This window comes from Balaenoptera ricei, chromosome 20 (assembly GCF_028023285.1).
Source record: "Balaenoptera ricei isolate mBalRic1 chromosome 20, mBalRic1.hap2, whole genome shotgun sequence".
Taxonomy (NCBI): Eukaryota; Metazoa; Chordata; class Mammalia; order Artiodactyla; family Balaenopteridae; genus Balaenoptera; species Balaenoptera ricei.
In genome coordinates this window covers 5,101,835-5,114,872 of record NC_082658.1, presented here as the reverse complement: position 1 = coordinate 5,114,872, position 13,038 = coordinate 5,101,835, and the positions used below count along the sequence as shown (strand labels likewise).

Genomic DNA, 13,038 nt, shown 5'->3' with positions numbered 1-13,038 from the left:
ATTTTCCTCCCCTGGGTTGATGCCCTCGTTTCCACCCCTCCCCCAGCCCCCTTGGCTGGGTCTGCCGGGCTGGGATGAGTCCGGGGAGGGATGGGGTGGGGTCGTGTGTTTTGCTTTTTATTTTATTTTGCCCATGCCTCCCGACATTCCCCTCTGTGTTTAATGTCCCACTGCCAAGTGCATGTGGTTGCCAGGCGACAAGAAGGAAGTCCCTGTGTGATTCACCGGGCTGCTGCCAGTTAATTTGCTAGCTGCGTGAGTCTCCCTGGGGAAAGGGCTTCTCCCTGGTTCCCTCTGGGGCAGCTCAGAGGGCTGCTGGCCAGGAGGGGAAAGGACACCAGGACGTTTAGCAGAACTTTGAGGTTATTGGGGGCGTTTGGGGGTCCAAAGGAAAGGGAGTGTCCAGAGGGCCTGGACAACACCTGGGCGAGGTGTCTGGTGTCCCTCTTGGCCACCGATCGGAGAGCCGCCCGGAGCACCGGGGTGCCTCTGCTTAGGCTCGTTGGCTGGCTTTTTTGGGGTGCTGGCTCGTGCACAGGCAGACTCTCTCTCCCGTCACAGTTCTCCTGCAGACGAGCGTCCTGAACCGTCTTCTCCCTACTCGACCTCCTCCAGGCCCTTAGGTGGTGTCCTCCCATCTCTGACAATCAGCACCCTTCTCTCTGGTTTCACGGTAGCCGCCCACAGCCCCGCCAGGGGTTCAGCCAAAGCCCGCAGGAAGGAGAGCTGCCTTGAACCAGCCTGAGCCCGACCCTCGCCGGTCTCTAGGGGGACGGAGGGAGCCCCGTTGGCCCGACTGCCCCCAGAAGCCTTAGTGCATCTCCCTCAGATATTGCTGTCCTTCTGGCCTCGTGCTTTACAGTGTTGCCTCCCTACCATGGCCTACAGGGGTGGGGTTTGCCTGTCTGGTTTATATCTGCGTTCAGGGCATCTCATCCAATGCGGTGCTTGTGAACGCATGGATTTGCAAGTTATTCCTCGTAGGCTGATGGTGATTGTTGGAACCAGAGACGTGGAGCCCGGATTATCTGGGTTCGTGAATAGGTCTCAGCACCTATTTTCAAATGGGGAAGTCCCATGAGGGCATTTAATGGTAATGAACATATTTGGCACTCAGAAATGGGGTAGATGGCATAGTGGGAAGCCAGGAAAGCATGGCGAGTCCAAGTGCATCTTCATTTGCTTGCAATCAGCATTACAGAAAGGGAACTGTGTTAAGTCGTATCTTCCCATTTCCCTGGAGGGGCCCCATCCACTCTGGATAATCTCCTAATTAGTTGTTAAGGGTCTTGTGAAAGCAGAGAGACGTTCCAGCTGAAGTGCACATTAGGATGAGGGACCAGGTGCTTGTCATCCTATGTTGAGAACATTGGCACCCTCTGTGCCTCAGTTTTCCCATGTGTAAACTGGGTAGTCTGACACCTCCATGCCCCCGGCCCCATATCTCATGGACATAACAGGGACATGCTGAAAAATAGAATTTTCCACTTCCTCTGAGCAGGCTGTATTCAGTGGTATTTTTTTTTTTTAAATCAGTTATGGGTGTAGTGGTGAGATTTGTGTAGAGGGTTCCCAGCCATGATTCAGCATACAGGGAGTTCCTTGAATGGTATAAATTGGCCTTTCTTCTTCCTTAAGGAAAATAATGCTTTTAGAAGCAGTGTATGTTCTGTTCAGTAGCTAGAACTTTCTGGACTAAAGGCAGTAGGGTGACGCTCATTGTTGAAAGACATCTGTTGAAAGGACAGAAGCCGGAATCTCACTGTTATGCTGTTTTTTGGTCCACAGGCCTGGAAGGCAGGACAAGTAAAGAGCTGTTCCTCTTCACCCACACTTCCCACCAGGAACCTTAGTGGAGCCAAAGTTTGCCACTAGGACCACCACAGGACCTGGCTAAGATAGGACCATCTCTTAAGAGGCAAGAGCTCTGGATTTGATTGAGAATTCTTATTTTGGAGAATAAAGAAACTTCTGGATTGGAGAAGACATTTGAGGAGAAAGCAAAGACCCTTGCCCTGAGGAATAGTGTCTGTGTTGACCTGCATGAACTGGAGGCCACCTACAATTAAAGAAGATGCCAGGGTCCCGGGCCTGCTTCTTCCTTCTGGTGGGAAACGTTTCTTCTGCTGCTGTCTGGTCTTAAGACTCCCCTGTACCAGTCCTCGGGAACCAGAGGACTTTCTGCCCCACCCTTTCTTGCCCCCTGCACCCACCACGTCTGCTGTGCCTTTGGACTCAGCAGTTCTTCTCGTTCGCTCCATTATCTCCCACCCAGATACAGAGTGAATAGTTACCTACACGTAGGTCAGTGGGATCTTACTTTTTGTTCCTGCTTCTTCTAAAGAGGCTGGTGTTTGCACATTGCTGTACAAGCAGCCTTGGAATAGTATCCCTTCTCATCTATGTGGGATCTGGCCCCCACAGGCTCCAGAGTGTTGCGCATCTGTGCGGAAATCCTTCAGGCTCTAATATGCTAGGATGTTGGAGGGGGCTTCGGCAGGGAGCTGGATCCTGAAGGCTAGCATCCCCCACGTTCAACTTTCTTGGTTTGGATCGCATGCAGGTGTGCGTCTGGAGGAGCAGAAAATGAATACGCCTTCTGTTTACACAGATGCATGGTCCACTGTGAAGACTCTCTTCCTTCCAGCTGGGCAGTTGGGGTCCATGTCAGAACATGATGCTTCATTACAGAGTATCCAGCGACCAGAGTTGATGGTGTTTCTTGAGGACCCTCTCCCTCCAGTGTGTGCTGGTGACACCTACACCCGACCATAGATGGGGCCCCACGAAACACAAGTCCTGTTTGTTCCTTTCACTCTGTAGCCACCATATATGTGGCTGAAAACTTTTCCTGGAGGCTGATTGTGGTTCAACCTTGTCCAAAATGCAGAGCCAAAGATGTGTGTACTTTCTCTTTCCGAAGCAAATGGATGACTTGCCTTTGTAAAAAGAATTCAAGCCAGACGTATACATGTTCCCTGGGTTGTAGATGCTGCGTATGTATGACCATTTAGTGATGTCAGTGTCTTGTCAGGGAAGCAATGGGGTCCATCTTGGCGTCTCAGATTCACCACCAAACAAATGAGGGGAACCTCTGAGGGATGTTCCGTGCTATTGAAATGGGAAGCTTGTTTGTGGGTTTTCACCTTCCTTCCTTGACCAGTATACACACGCCTCACATTAGCTTCCTTCGGGTTTTAAGGAAAAGAGACCCATTTATATCACCTCTGTAAATGCTGGTGTGTTTCAGGTTGCCATGGAAACAACATATTGATAGAAAGGAAACAGTCTACTCAGCAGCTGCCCACCCAGACCTTCCCAAGAAGCCCAAGTCATTCAAGATACCCAGTCTCAGTGGGTGGTTTCCAGGGATAGCAAAACTGAACCACCATGCTCACCTTGATCTTCCGTTGGCATCAGCACCTGCTGCTCCTGATTCTAGGAGACTGCCATGGTGATGGGCTGATGGTGACTATCTGTCCCAGTTTGCCCGGGACTGAGGGATTTCCTGGGATGCAGGACTCCTGGTGCTAAACCTGGGGCAGTCCTAAGCACATTGGAACAACTGGTCACCCTACTGGAGACTCGATGACCTTGCCTCTGCTTCTACTTCATCTGCTGTAACTGGCTGATGCTCTTGATTGGTTTGGCCAGATGCCATCCAGAGGCCTTGCGTCTGGCCACTTCACTGGCCACTGGGCAGCCTCTAGATGGACCAGGCGCACCAACCGATCTTGACCACATCAGTTGTTTCCAAGGTGGCAGGACTGCATGATATTGAATCAAAACCTGGCTATAAAGAACCAGCTGAGACCACATCCTTCAGAAGCGTGCTGTGGACAGATGGGCATGGTAGGCATTCAAGGTACCAGGGGTTCCTTTCCCGTACAGTCCTACTTACAAAGGTGAAGTGAATCTTTTCCATTGAGAAGAAAACAGTTCACTGTGAAACAAAAACTAATACAGCCACTGGAAACAATGGAAAAAAGACTATGGTGTGTGCGTGTGCGTGTGTGTGTGTGTGTGTGCACATGCGTATCATACAAGCACAGACTGTGTAGAATAATGAGCCAAGAAGAAAATTCTGCATCTTAGCGAGACTAAGAGCTAAATACCTTTGGGATGGTGTTGTCTGGAGAGGGAAGGAGTTGGCTACAAGACTTCCTGAAATCCCTTTGAACTCTAAGGTCCCTTAAAATATCAGGGGCATGTAAATTGGGCCTAAGTGTGTACTTTCTGTCTGAAGTCTCCTAGATAACCTTTGAGTTTAACTCAGATAGTGTTGAATGGGGACCCCCCCCCCCCCCGCCAGCTCACCCTTACCTTTCCAGACACTGGCTTTATCTGGGATAAGGCAGCGGAACTTGGTGGTGGTAGCAGGGAAGGAGGAGAAGGTTGTGCCAGCCCAGCGTGGGGTGTTCATGACAAGTAAGAACAATCTGAAGGCAAATTACAGGTTCTTTTCAGGTTCGCTAAAGCCAGGCTCTCAGGATGGCATGCCATCCTGAAGTTGTTGCTTCTTGCTGAGGGGATCAAGTCTCTATCTTTTCTGCTGAAAGACAAGCATGAGCGTCTGGAGCCCTGGAACACAGGTCTTCAGCTAATCATGCTCATCTTGCGTGGTGTGGCCCCAGAAGGTCATCGCCTGTCAGGGTGGAGATGAGCACACAAACACCTAGAAAGGACTCTCATTACACACGTGTAGAGGTTAAGACCCGACCTTGTGCACCTGGGTCTTTGCCCCTGTTCTGACTCTCCTTGCCTTCACTGCCATTGAAGGAATGCTAGCCAGCTCCTGGGGTGTCATTTTTCTTTTTTAAAAGATGGACTCATTGCAGATATTTCCTTCGTTCATATCCCACACATGGTCATTGGTTCCAGAAGAAGTCCCACTGCTGTGCCAAAAGCAACAATTTCCTCTTTTTCTCTCTTTTCTTATCTTCTCATCCACGTTGAATCCCAGATTCCCAGAGCCTGAAGTGGTCTAAAGCATCACTCTTATCTAGATCTACCTCTGACTAATGCAGGGATCCTGTTTCCCACATCAGATGAGGGATGGTCCAGGCCTGGGGGAGGTCAACCTTTTTGGCAGAGTGGGAGAGAACTGGGAGAGAAGGTTGGACGATATTCAACCTGGTGGGGAAGCAGAATTTTAAAGAGCGGTTCATAGGCTGCCAAGTGTCCACGAATGTCAATTTCTTCATCGGATATTGAGCCACAGTGCATCTTATTTCTGGGTCCAGGTGTCTTATGCTGATAAAAAGCACAGAGTCAGAAGACAAGGAGACCTAAGTTTTTGTCTCAGAAAGTCCCCCTTCTTAAGTCCTTCCACGTACAATGAGGGAGTCAGACCACACATTCCCCAAAGCCTCTTCTGCCTCTGCCGTCCACAATGCCACCATATTGGATAGAATTCATGACTTAAGAGATTTGCTATTTTTTTAAAAAATTTTATTTTATATTGGAGCATAGTTGATTAACGATGTTGTGTTAGTTAATTCGGTTGTACATATACATGTACCTATTCTTTTTCAAATTCTTTTCCCATTTAGGTTATTACAGAATATTGGGCAGAGTTCCCTGTGCTATACAGTAGATAAGATTTGCTTTTTTTTTTCTCTCTGGCTCTAGTTCTGCCTTAACTTCAACTTGCTCCAAGATCATGTATAAATCACTCAAGCCTTTTCTCCGGCTCTCAGTTTTCTCATCAATAAAATGGGAGAGGGGAGTGTGGAGTGGGTGGCCTTGATGGTCCTCCAAGGTCCCTCCCATGTGTCAAGTTCTAAGCCTTGCCTGACGCAGCTGATGTCTGACAAGTAGCTCTCTCTGCCTTTGCCTTCGGCTGCACAGGCCAAAAATGGGGCTGTCCTGGGAAGTCCATTACCAAAGACTACTTCAAAGCTGCTTGCCCTTGTTGTCAGCTACACGGAGCAAGAGTCTGTCGAGGGAGAAGGCAAATAGACACACAGACTGATGACCGGAGAGGGGAAGGGGGACTGCTGTTTACCTGGGGTGACTGGGAGGGGGAAAAAACCCACCTGCCGTTTTGACCAATAAATAAAAACTGGGAGCTCTGCGTGGCTAAAACTGTAGGGGATTTCTTAGTTTGCTTAGCGAAAGGCAAACATTAAGTCTTACGTTGACCTGTCCTGGGACCTCCCTTTTGGCTTTTGTATGCTGTCCAGCGCTGATCACCGTGTACTCCAGGTTATCAGGTTCTGCCGAAGGGTTTTTTTTTAAAAAATTGTTTTCCGTCTCTTTCTCCTTTCCTTCCTCCTTTGCCTGCCCCCCACTCCCACCTTCTAGGGTAAGGGTAGCTCAGGCCTGGGTTTTGGAGAGGCGGGGAGCGCAGGATGCGGAAGACTTGTTGTCCTGGGCGTGAAGTCGCCTGTGTTCAGGGCTCCGGCTGCCCTGGGGGTTACCCTTGGCCATGGCGCGCTGGCTCAGGGCTGCAAGCCCACCAGGTGGTCCTTGGGCATCTCCTCCATCCTTGAGCTCTTCGAAAAGTTAGGTCCCAGGCTGTTGGGTGAAGCTCTTGCCTCTCATTAAACTTAAAATAAGCATCACCACAGCCGTTGGATAAAAGATACAGATCTCCCGATTCTAAGTGGTTTCACAGTGACAGATGATTCCAGCCTGACGTGCTGAAAGATGAACTGATCAGCTTGTCACTCCCCATGTGAGACAGGCTGGCACCTGGGACCTGGGACCCTTTGCTGCAGTGCTTGCACCTGGACAAACGACTCCTGAGCAACAAAATACAAAGAAACTATAAGGGACTAAAAATAACTGCGTGCATGCACAGTTGGGGCAAGTTCTGGACAACAAGATACAAAGAGACCAAAAACCCAACTGCCTGTTTCTGAAGAGCGAAAACAGGTGTCGGGAGCAAAAGCAGGGTCCCGCGCAGGCCCCCCCTGCACACGGCACCACCAAAGGGGTGGGCAGACCACCTCAGCCACTGCTCCGGCCCAACCCCTGGACACACCCCTCCCCTCACCCCATATAAGGAACAAGTTCACACCCCCTCAGGGAGCAATCAAGGGGACCTGTTACTTGTTTTGCTCCCCGCTGCTGCAGCAGGGGCCCCAGTAAAGCCTTGCCTGAATTTCTTATCTGGCCTCTGATCAATTTCGATCGATTGAGGAAGGCCAAGAACCCCGGTCGGTATCACATGGAGTGAGATATCCAGACCTCCAGGGGCTAGACAACCACCCAGTCTATCCTGTTTCCACGTATGAGCTGCAGTGAAACTAAACTAGATGGCACATTCTTTACCCTTTGCCGTAAGCATCTTCAGTCTGTTCTAAAGCACTGCAGTTCCGGGGTACTCGCGTCTCCTGGGTGGTGTTCGCTAACACCCACCCACTGTGGGGTACAGCACACCAAGGTGCGTTGCTCCGTGTCAGACCCCTATGCCCTTTTCCAGGCCACCCTGGTCACTGTCCGCGGAGAAGGCATCTTACCAGCCCACCCGGATATGACGGGCAGTTCCCCACCACTGCTCATGCAGTCAAGAGTTGGGAATGTTCTGGAATTGCTTAATTAAGAAAGTTCCTTTCACACTCCAGTGGTGATTTTTGATTGAACTCAGCATGAGTTTTAATCCTCTGGCAGTTCTTCCTGGATGAGTCTATGCTTTAAAAGATCTATGTTGGGCCACCAGGCTACTGAAATCCTGTTAATCCTTCAAGGCTCATTTCAAATGCTCCCTGCTCTAGGACGCCTTCTTGGGTTTCTTCTTCCCTCTCAACCAGTTGTGACCTCTCCCTCTGTCACATATTCTCTTAAAGCATCTGGCACTGGCTAGGTACCCCAAAACACTGATCCCTCCTTCCTCACCAGAACACCTTTCATATGTCATTTACTATGCTTATATTGAACTTGTTTTAAACTTGTTTCTCCCAACGTTCCTCTGTCTGTCTGTCTGTCTGTCTCTCTCTCATAAAAGCAGGAACAGGGTCACTCCGTACACTTTGAAATGTATCCCTAAAATGCCCAATAATGTTCAGGATCACATGGCAGGCACTGTGATTGACATCTCATCCTCAGAAATTAGAGCTGTACAGGGATCCATGGCTTTGCTCAAGTCTTATATATGAGAGCTGGGGTTCATACCAAGGTCATTGGACACCTGAAGTTCAGAGCTCTTAAGTTGTATCATAGTGGCTTTTACCTGGTAGATATACAAGGGAGATGTTGAGTTGACTTTCCCTATTAGTGATCTGTTACTGTGTATACCACTAAGGTTGCCTGTTTTTTGTCTGCCTATTAATCAATAAAGTGTGTTCTGAACAGCAGAGAAAATGTGCTTGTTCCTTGATTGGTTGCTTTCCCTGCAGAATCTCTTCCTGAAATAGAATATGTCTGGTTTTTGCCAGTTATCTGAGAGTTAGGGTGATTTTTAAGGTAGGAAAGAGAAATTTAAAATCAAAAGTTTAGGTCAGAATTTCTAAAGAATCTCACAGTGTCTAATAGGGAGAAATACAGAAGAAAAACACAACACATATGAGATGTCTTTTGCCTTCGGGATCTTACAGTCTGGTCAGACAAGAATGGCACACACAAAATCATCAATCGCATTTGCCAAATAAACTCATGGTTAGTATTACTGGAGAATCTGGGTGGATGATGCTGCCTGCTCTTCGCCCTGTCATGAACGTTTCCAGCAAGTCGCAAACAGAGAAGTTGGATGATGATGAGCAGCCCCCCTAATGGGGATGGACCTCCTGGGTTCCAGGGCTTACCACTGGGGGACAGAAGGCAAAGGTGGGAGAGGCACCATTTGAGAGCAAGCAGACCCCGGGAGAGGAGAGTCTGTTCCCATTTGCTATCTGATGAACCAACACTTCTGTGGGGAGGAGAGCAGAAAGGTCGGCAGAAGTTTCACCTTTTGAGGGAAGAGAAGAACTCAAAGACCACCCCCTCTTCTTTGTACAAATGAGTAAAATTAGAATTTGGACAAAGTGGGGGTCATCTGTGGGCTCTGGTCACCAAGACCAATTTCAGACATTCAAGAGATGGTAAGACACTTGGCCAAGAAAAATCAGGCAGTTCAGGAAAGAATACAGCCCAACCTCTTACATATAGTGCTTTACGGTTTAAAAGGTCCTGCCAAAGCTTCTGATTGGAATCACAGCAACTTTGTGAGATGGTATTAAGACCTCTTTGTTACAGGTGAGGAAAGTAAGGTGAGGGAGGTTCAATGACTTGCCCTAGAGTACACCCCGTAAGGCCCCTGCCCTAAGGGCAGTGGTACAGTTTCTCTGTGCAAACTGTATTAGTCACTGTAGGCTGCTGTAACAAAATAGCCCCAAATCTCTGTTGTTTTACCTAATGCCGATTTCCCATTCATTTTCCAGGGGGAATGTGAGTTGGCTGTGGTGGAAACAGGATGCTCTTTTTCATGCAGATATTCAGAGACTCAGGTTCCTGTCTTAGGACATCACCAGACCTCTTGCAGTGACACGTCCAAGGAGTAACTTAACCTCATCTTTAAACTGCTTCGTAAGGTGGTTGCAAGGTTTAGATGAGTTACTGCAGGCGTGGCACTTAGAACGGTGCCAGGGACGCGGCGCTCGATAAATGTGGGCTCTTCGCTCTACGCTCTGAACGTGGAACTGTATGGGCCCATCTGCCGTGACTCTGGGCTCACGTGATTTCTGCGCCTGGGTAGCAGGAGACTTCAAATGTGAACTCCGCCACTACATCTACGTTTCCCCAGTGTGGACAAGGCATCACTGAATCTCTCCAGCTGTGGGGAGCCCTTTCGGTTGTTCGGTTTGGTTTGGGGGCTAGAGCTGGGTTGCCAGCCAAGAGTGTAGATGACGATGCCTGGATACCAGCCCTCGGAACGGTGATTCTCCTTCTTGGGGACCCTCAGCACCACATCAGCTTCATCTGACTCTAATACCGGTCAAGCTTTTTCTCCCCAAGTCCAGGTTCTCTCCAGAACTTGTCAGTTGCCTCAACTGACTAAGGAAGCCCTGCAGACTACTCAATCAGACATACACATTGAGTTCTTGAAGCCCTTTCTGTTGCCTCCTCTACCCGGGCAGAGAAAGGAGCTGATCTCACAAGCCAGGCCGCCTTCTCCCCATTTCCACACCTAGATTTCACATCACACCCTTCTTCTCCACTGCAGACCAGCGAGCTCCTCTCTCAGCCCCCCGGCTGGGTGTGGGTTCTTGTAGCTGTGAGACCTCAGTCGCTCAGGATTCTGGCACCAGCTCGTCTGTTCTGTCTTCGGCTCTCCTGGCACCGCCGGAGAATGGAAAAGCTGGTCTGTTTACAGGAGATGGGGCCAGAACAGCATTAAAAACTAAGGAACAAATAAAACGTGGTAAACAAATTTACTTTCCAGTAAGGAGCGCTCCTAGCCCGGTCCTTCACCAGGAACCATTTTCCTCATGTGTTTGGATAAACGTTCATTCTGGGCAATTACCATTCCCAGGGAGCGGCTGCCTATTTCCGTTGGCTATTTATTTTGATTCTGACCGTTTCTCCCCCTTCTGAGCATCAGACACCTAATAGTAAAGAAACTGTGCTCCCTCCCGGGGCACTGGGAGCAACCCCCCAAGCCTTCCTTCTCTCGTCTCTTCCATCACTCCTTCACCTCCAGACAAGGCAAGGACATGGCGGGCATCTTGCCCTGGATGGAAGCTGCTCTCCGGGGAGAAGGAAGGAGGGAAGGAGGTGAAGCAGAGGAGAGAAATGGTTTCAAATAAAAGCTGGAACAGATACAAAGGTTTGTGTGTGGGTGACCGTCTCTTTGAGAAAGCTCTTCAGCATGAATCCCCCTTGTGAGTATTCGTGGGAGCAGAAAGCCATTGATCTCAGGTTTCCTGACCCCAGCAGGTAGCTTATTGTAAAGCAGTTCATCCAGAGGGGAAAAAATACCTTGTTTCAGCATTTTAATTTTTTTTCCAGGGCTCTGAACCAGACTTGTAAGAAAGGAGATAGAGAGGATTAACTTATTCTTTCCTAGCTCTGAAATAGATGTAACTGGTGGAAAAAAAAAAAAAAAAAAAAGAAGCAAACAACTTGGAACAATGATTATTCTTGTTTACTTGTTTAGAAACGCATAGTTATGAAGGGCCCCTATTTGCATATTTTAAACTCCCCCTCCCCCTCCTCATTCCCCTCTGCCCTGTTTTCCTTCTGTGCTGGGATGGAGGAAGGGAAGGCACACCCTAAGCAGACAGTGGTCAGCGTGGGTGATAACTTACTTTCTGCCTAAGTTCACTTCACTTTCTAAATTCCTTGCCTTCGCCTGGTTGGATGAATTGGTGTTCTTGGCGGTGCTGAATTCAGAGAGGCCCTGAGGAGCGGAGTGACGCTGACTCACGGACAAGACACGGGGTGGCTCTGGCTTTGGAGTCCTTAAAAGACTGGACTCAGGGCGGCACCAGGAAGGGGCGGGGGGTGGAGGGTGCGCCCTGCCACCCCACCACAGCTTCCCCACGAGCCCCGGCCTGCAAATGGCCTTCCCAACTGCCACTCCCAAACCTTCTCCCAGAGACATCCCAGAGCTGTCACAGGGTCACTTGTCCTGGGCCTTACCTGGGTCACGAGTTGGTGACGTGGGGAAGGGCGAAGCGAGACCCTTCGCCCCTTGGAGGATGTTGGAGACACTTTCCTCTTTGGAAGATGTGGGTTTTCTCACGGCCCTGCCTTCTGAGGGCTGAAGGGTTCTTATTCCAGGGGGTGTGAGGCCCTCATTAATAAAACCTGGTTGGCATGGGAATAATCCTGTTCGTGTGTGTTAATGAGTGAAATGCACAGAACCATGTGCTGAGCCTCGACCCCAAAACGTGCTGCTGGCTCTGTGCCTGGTGGGGATGAGCCTTGGGTAGACTTCTCCAGAACACAGGAGGAGATATGTCTAAAGGTCCACCCCCAGCCTGGTGCCCAGGCCCCTTTGAGAGCAATGGGAGTTTCTAACTTAATAAAAATTAGTATTCAACAATCTGATGTGATGAGAGACTGCAGTCCTTGTTCGTGGACCTCGGTTTGGGGAATGCTGAGGTTCAGGTGGGTCAATTAAGCCACCCAACCTCACTCGGCAAGTTGATGGTGAGCACTGATGCATCGGGCCTCTGGTCCCCACCTGGACTAGGGTTCTCTGGATGCCTAGAGGGTAGTACCTGCAGGGAGAGGAGGCCAGAGCAGGTACCTGGAAAGCCTAGGAGGGAGGAAGGATCCAGTCCAGGCAAAGTGCTGTAGAAGCAAAATCCATTCATGGTAGCTTCATGCCTGCCGTCAGGGTTGGGCGCTCCAGGGTCAAGAATGCTTTGAATAAGAGGCACTGGGGGTGGACCAGCCCTCCACCGGGGACGCTGAGCTCTCCAGGGTGGGGAAGACTTCATCCGGGCTGCATCCCATTCTCAGTTCCGCTCTATTTAGAACACTTTTTTTTTTTGGTGGAAAGCAGATTGCTGAGGAGGAGAGCACCCGGCCAGGCGGAGAGGTGGCTTCCAGAATTGGGGGTGGAGGGAGGGAGAGGCAAAGGCGAAGACTCACAGCAGGATGCACCAGCCAATAACCTTCTCACCCCTCTTCATCTCGTCCCCATCCATCACCTTTCCCCTCCAGCCCAGCAGCCCATCTCTGGGCAGAGCTTACGGAGGCGAGGTAGCAGCACCTGGAACTATTTTCCCTCTTGCAAAATGACATAGGCACCCGACATTTTAAAATTCCCGAGTCCGTCCAACAGAAAGCCCTTTTGCAGCAAATACCCACTTTGGTGATGTGTGCTGCCCGTGGACTCATGACACAGCAGGCCAGGCTGCGTGGGTGCAGAATGACCTCGGATGCGATTCTCTTCTGGAAACAGGGGCAGCCTGGACTAAAGGTGGTTCCCGTGGAGGTGCTTGCCAGCAAAGATGGCGCAGGAGGTGTTTGACGCTTTGCTTACAGGACTTGAATAATCCTCCCCCTCCCCCACCAAAGAGACAGCTGTGCTAAATACAGGAAACTTGGTGGGCAGAGAGAAAGTTGTGGGTGGCCAAGGGATTTCTGTGTCTTTAAAAACCCTCT

The 13,038-nt window shown here is 49.9% G+C and overlaps 1 long non-coding RNA gene across 3 annotated transcripts in view; it reads left to right on the top strand.

Annotated features, from left to right (window-relative positions):
* LOC132355474 (uncharacterized) overlaps positions 1–10,746 on the top strand; it is a 188,112-nt gene extending 177,366 nt beyond the window's left edge. For 2 of the 3 annotated variants that reach the window (XR_009499632.1, XR_009499630.1), the window contains exon 3: positions 1,789–8,282. This is a non-coding gene — a long non-coding RNA (uncharacterized LOC132355474). Of the gene's footprint in view, positions 1–1,788; positions 8,283–9,362 lie in introns of those variants that run through there. The other variant, XR_009499631.1, reaches the window with a different exon arrangement.
* Positions 10,747–13,038: the final 2,292 nt, after the last annotated feature.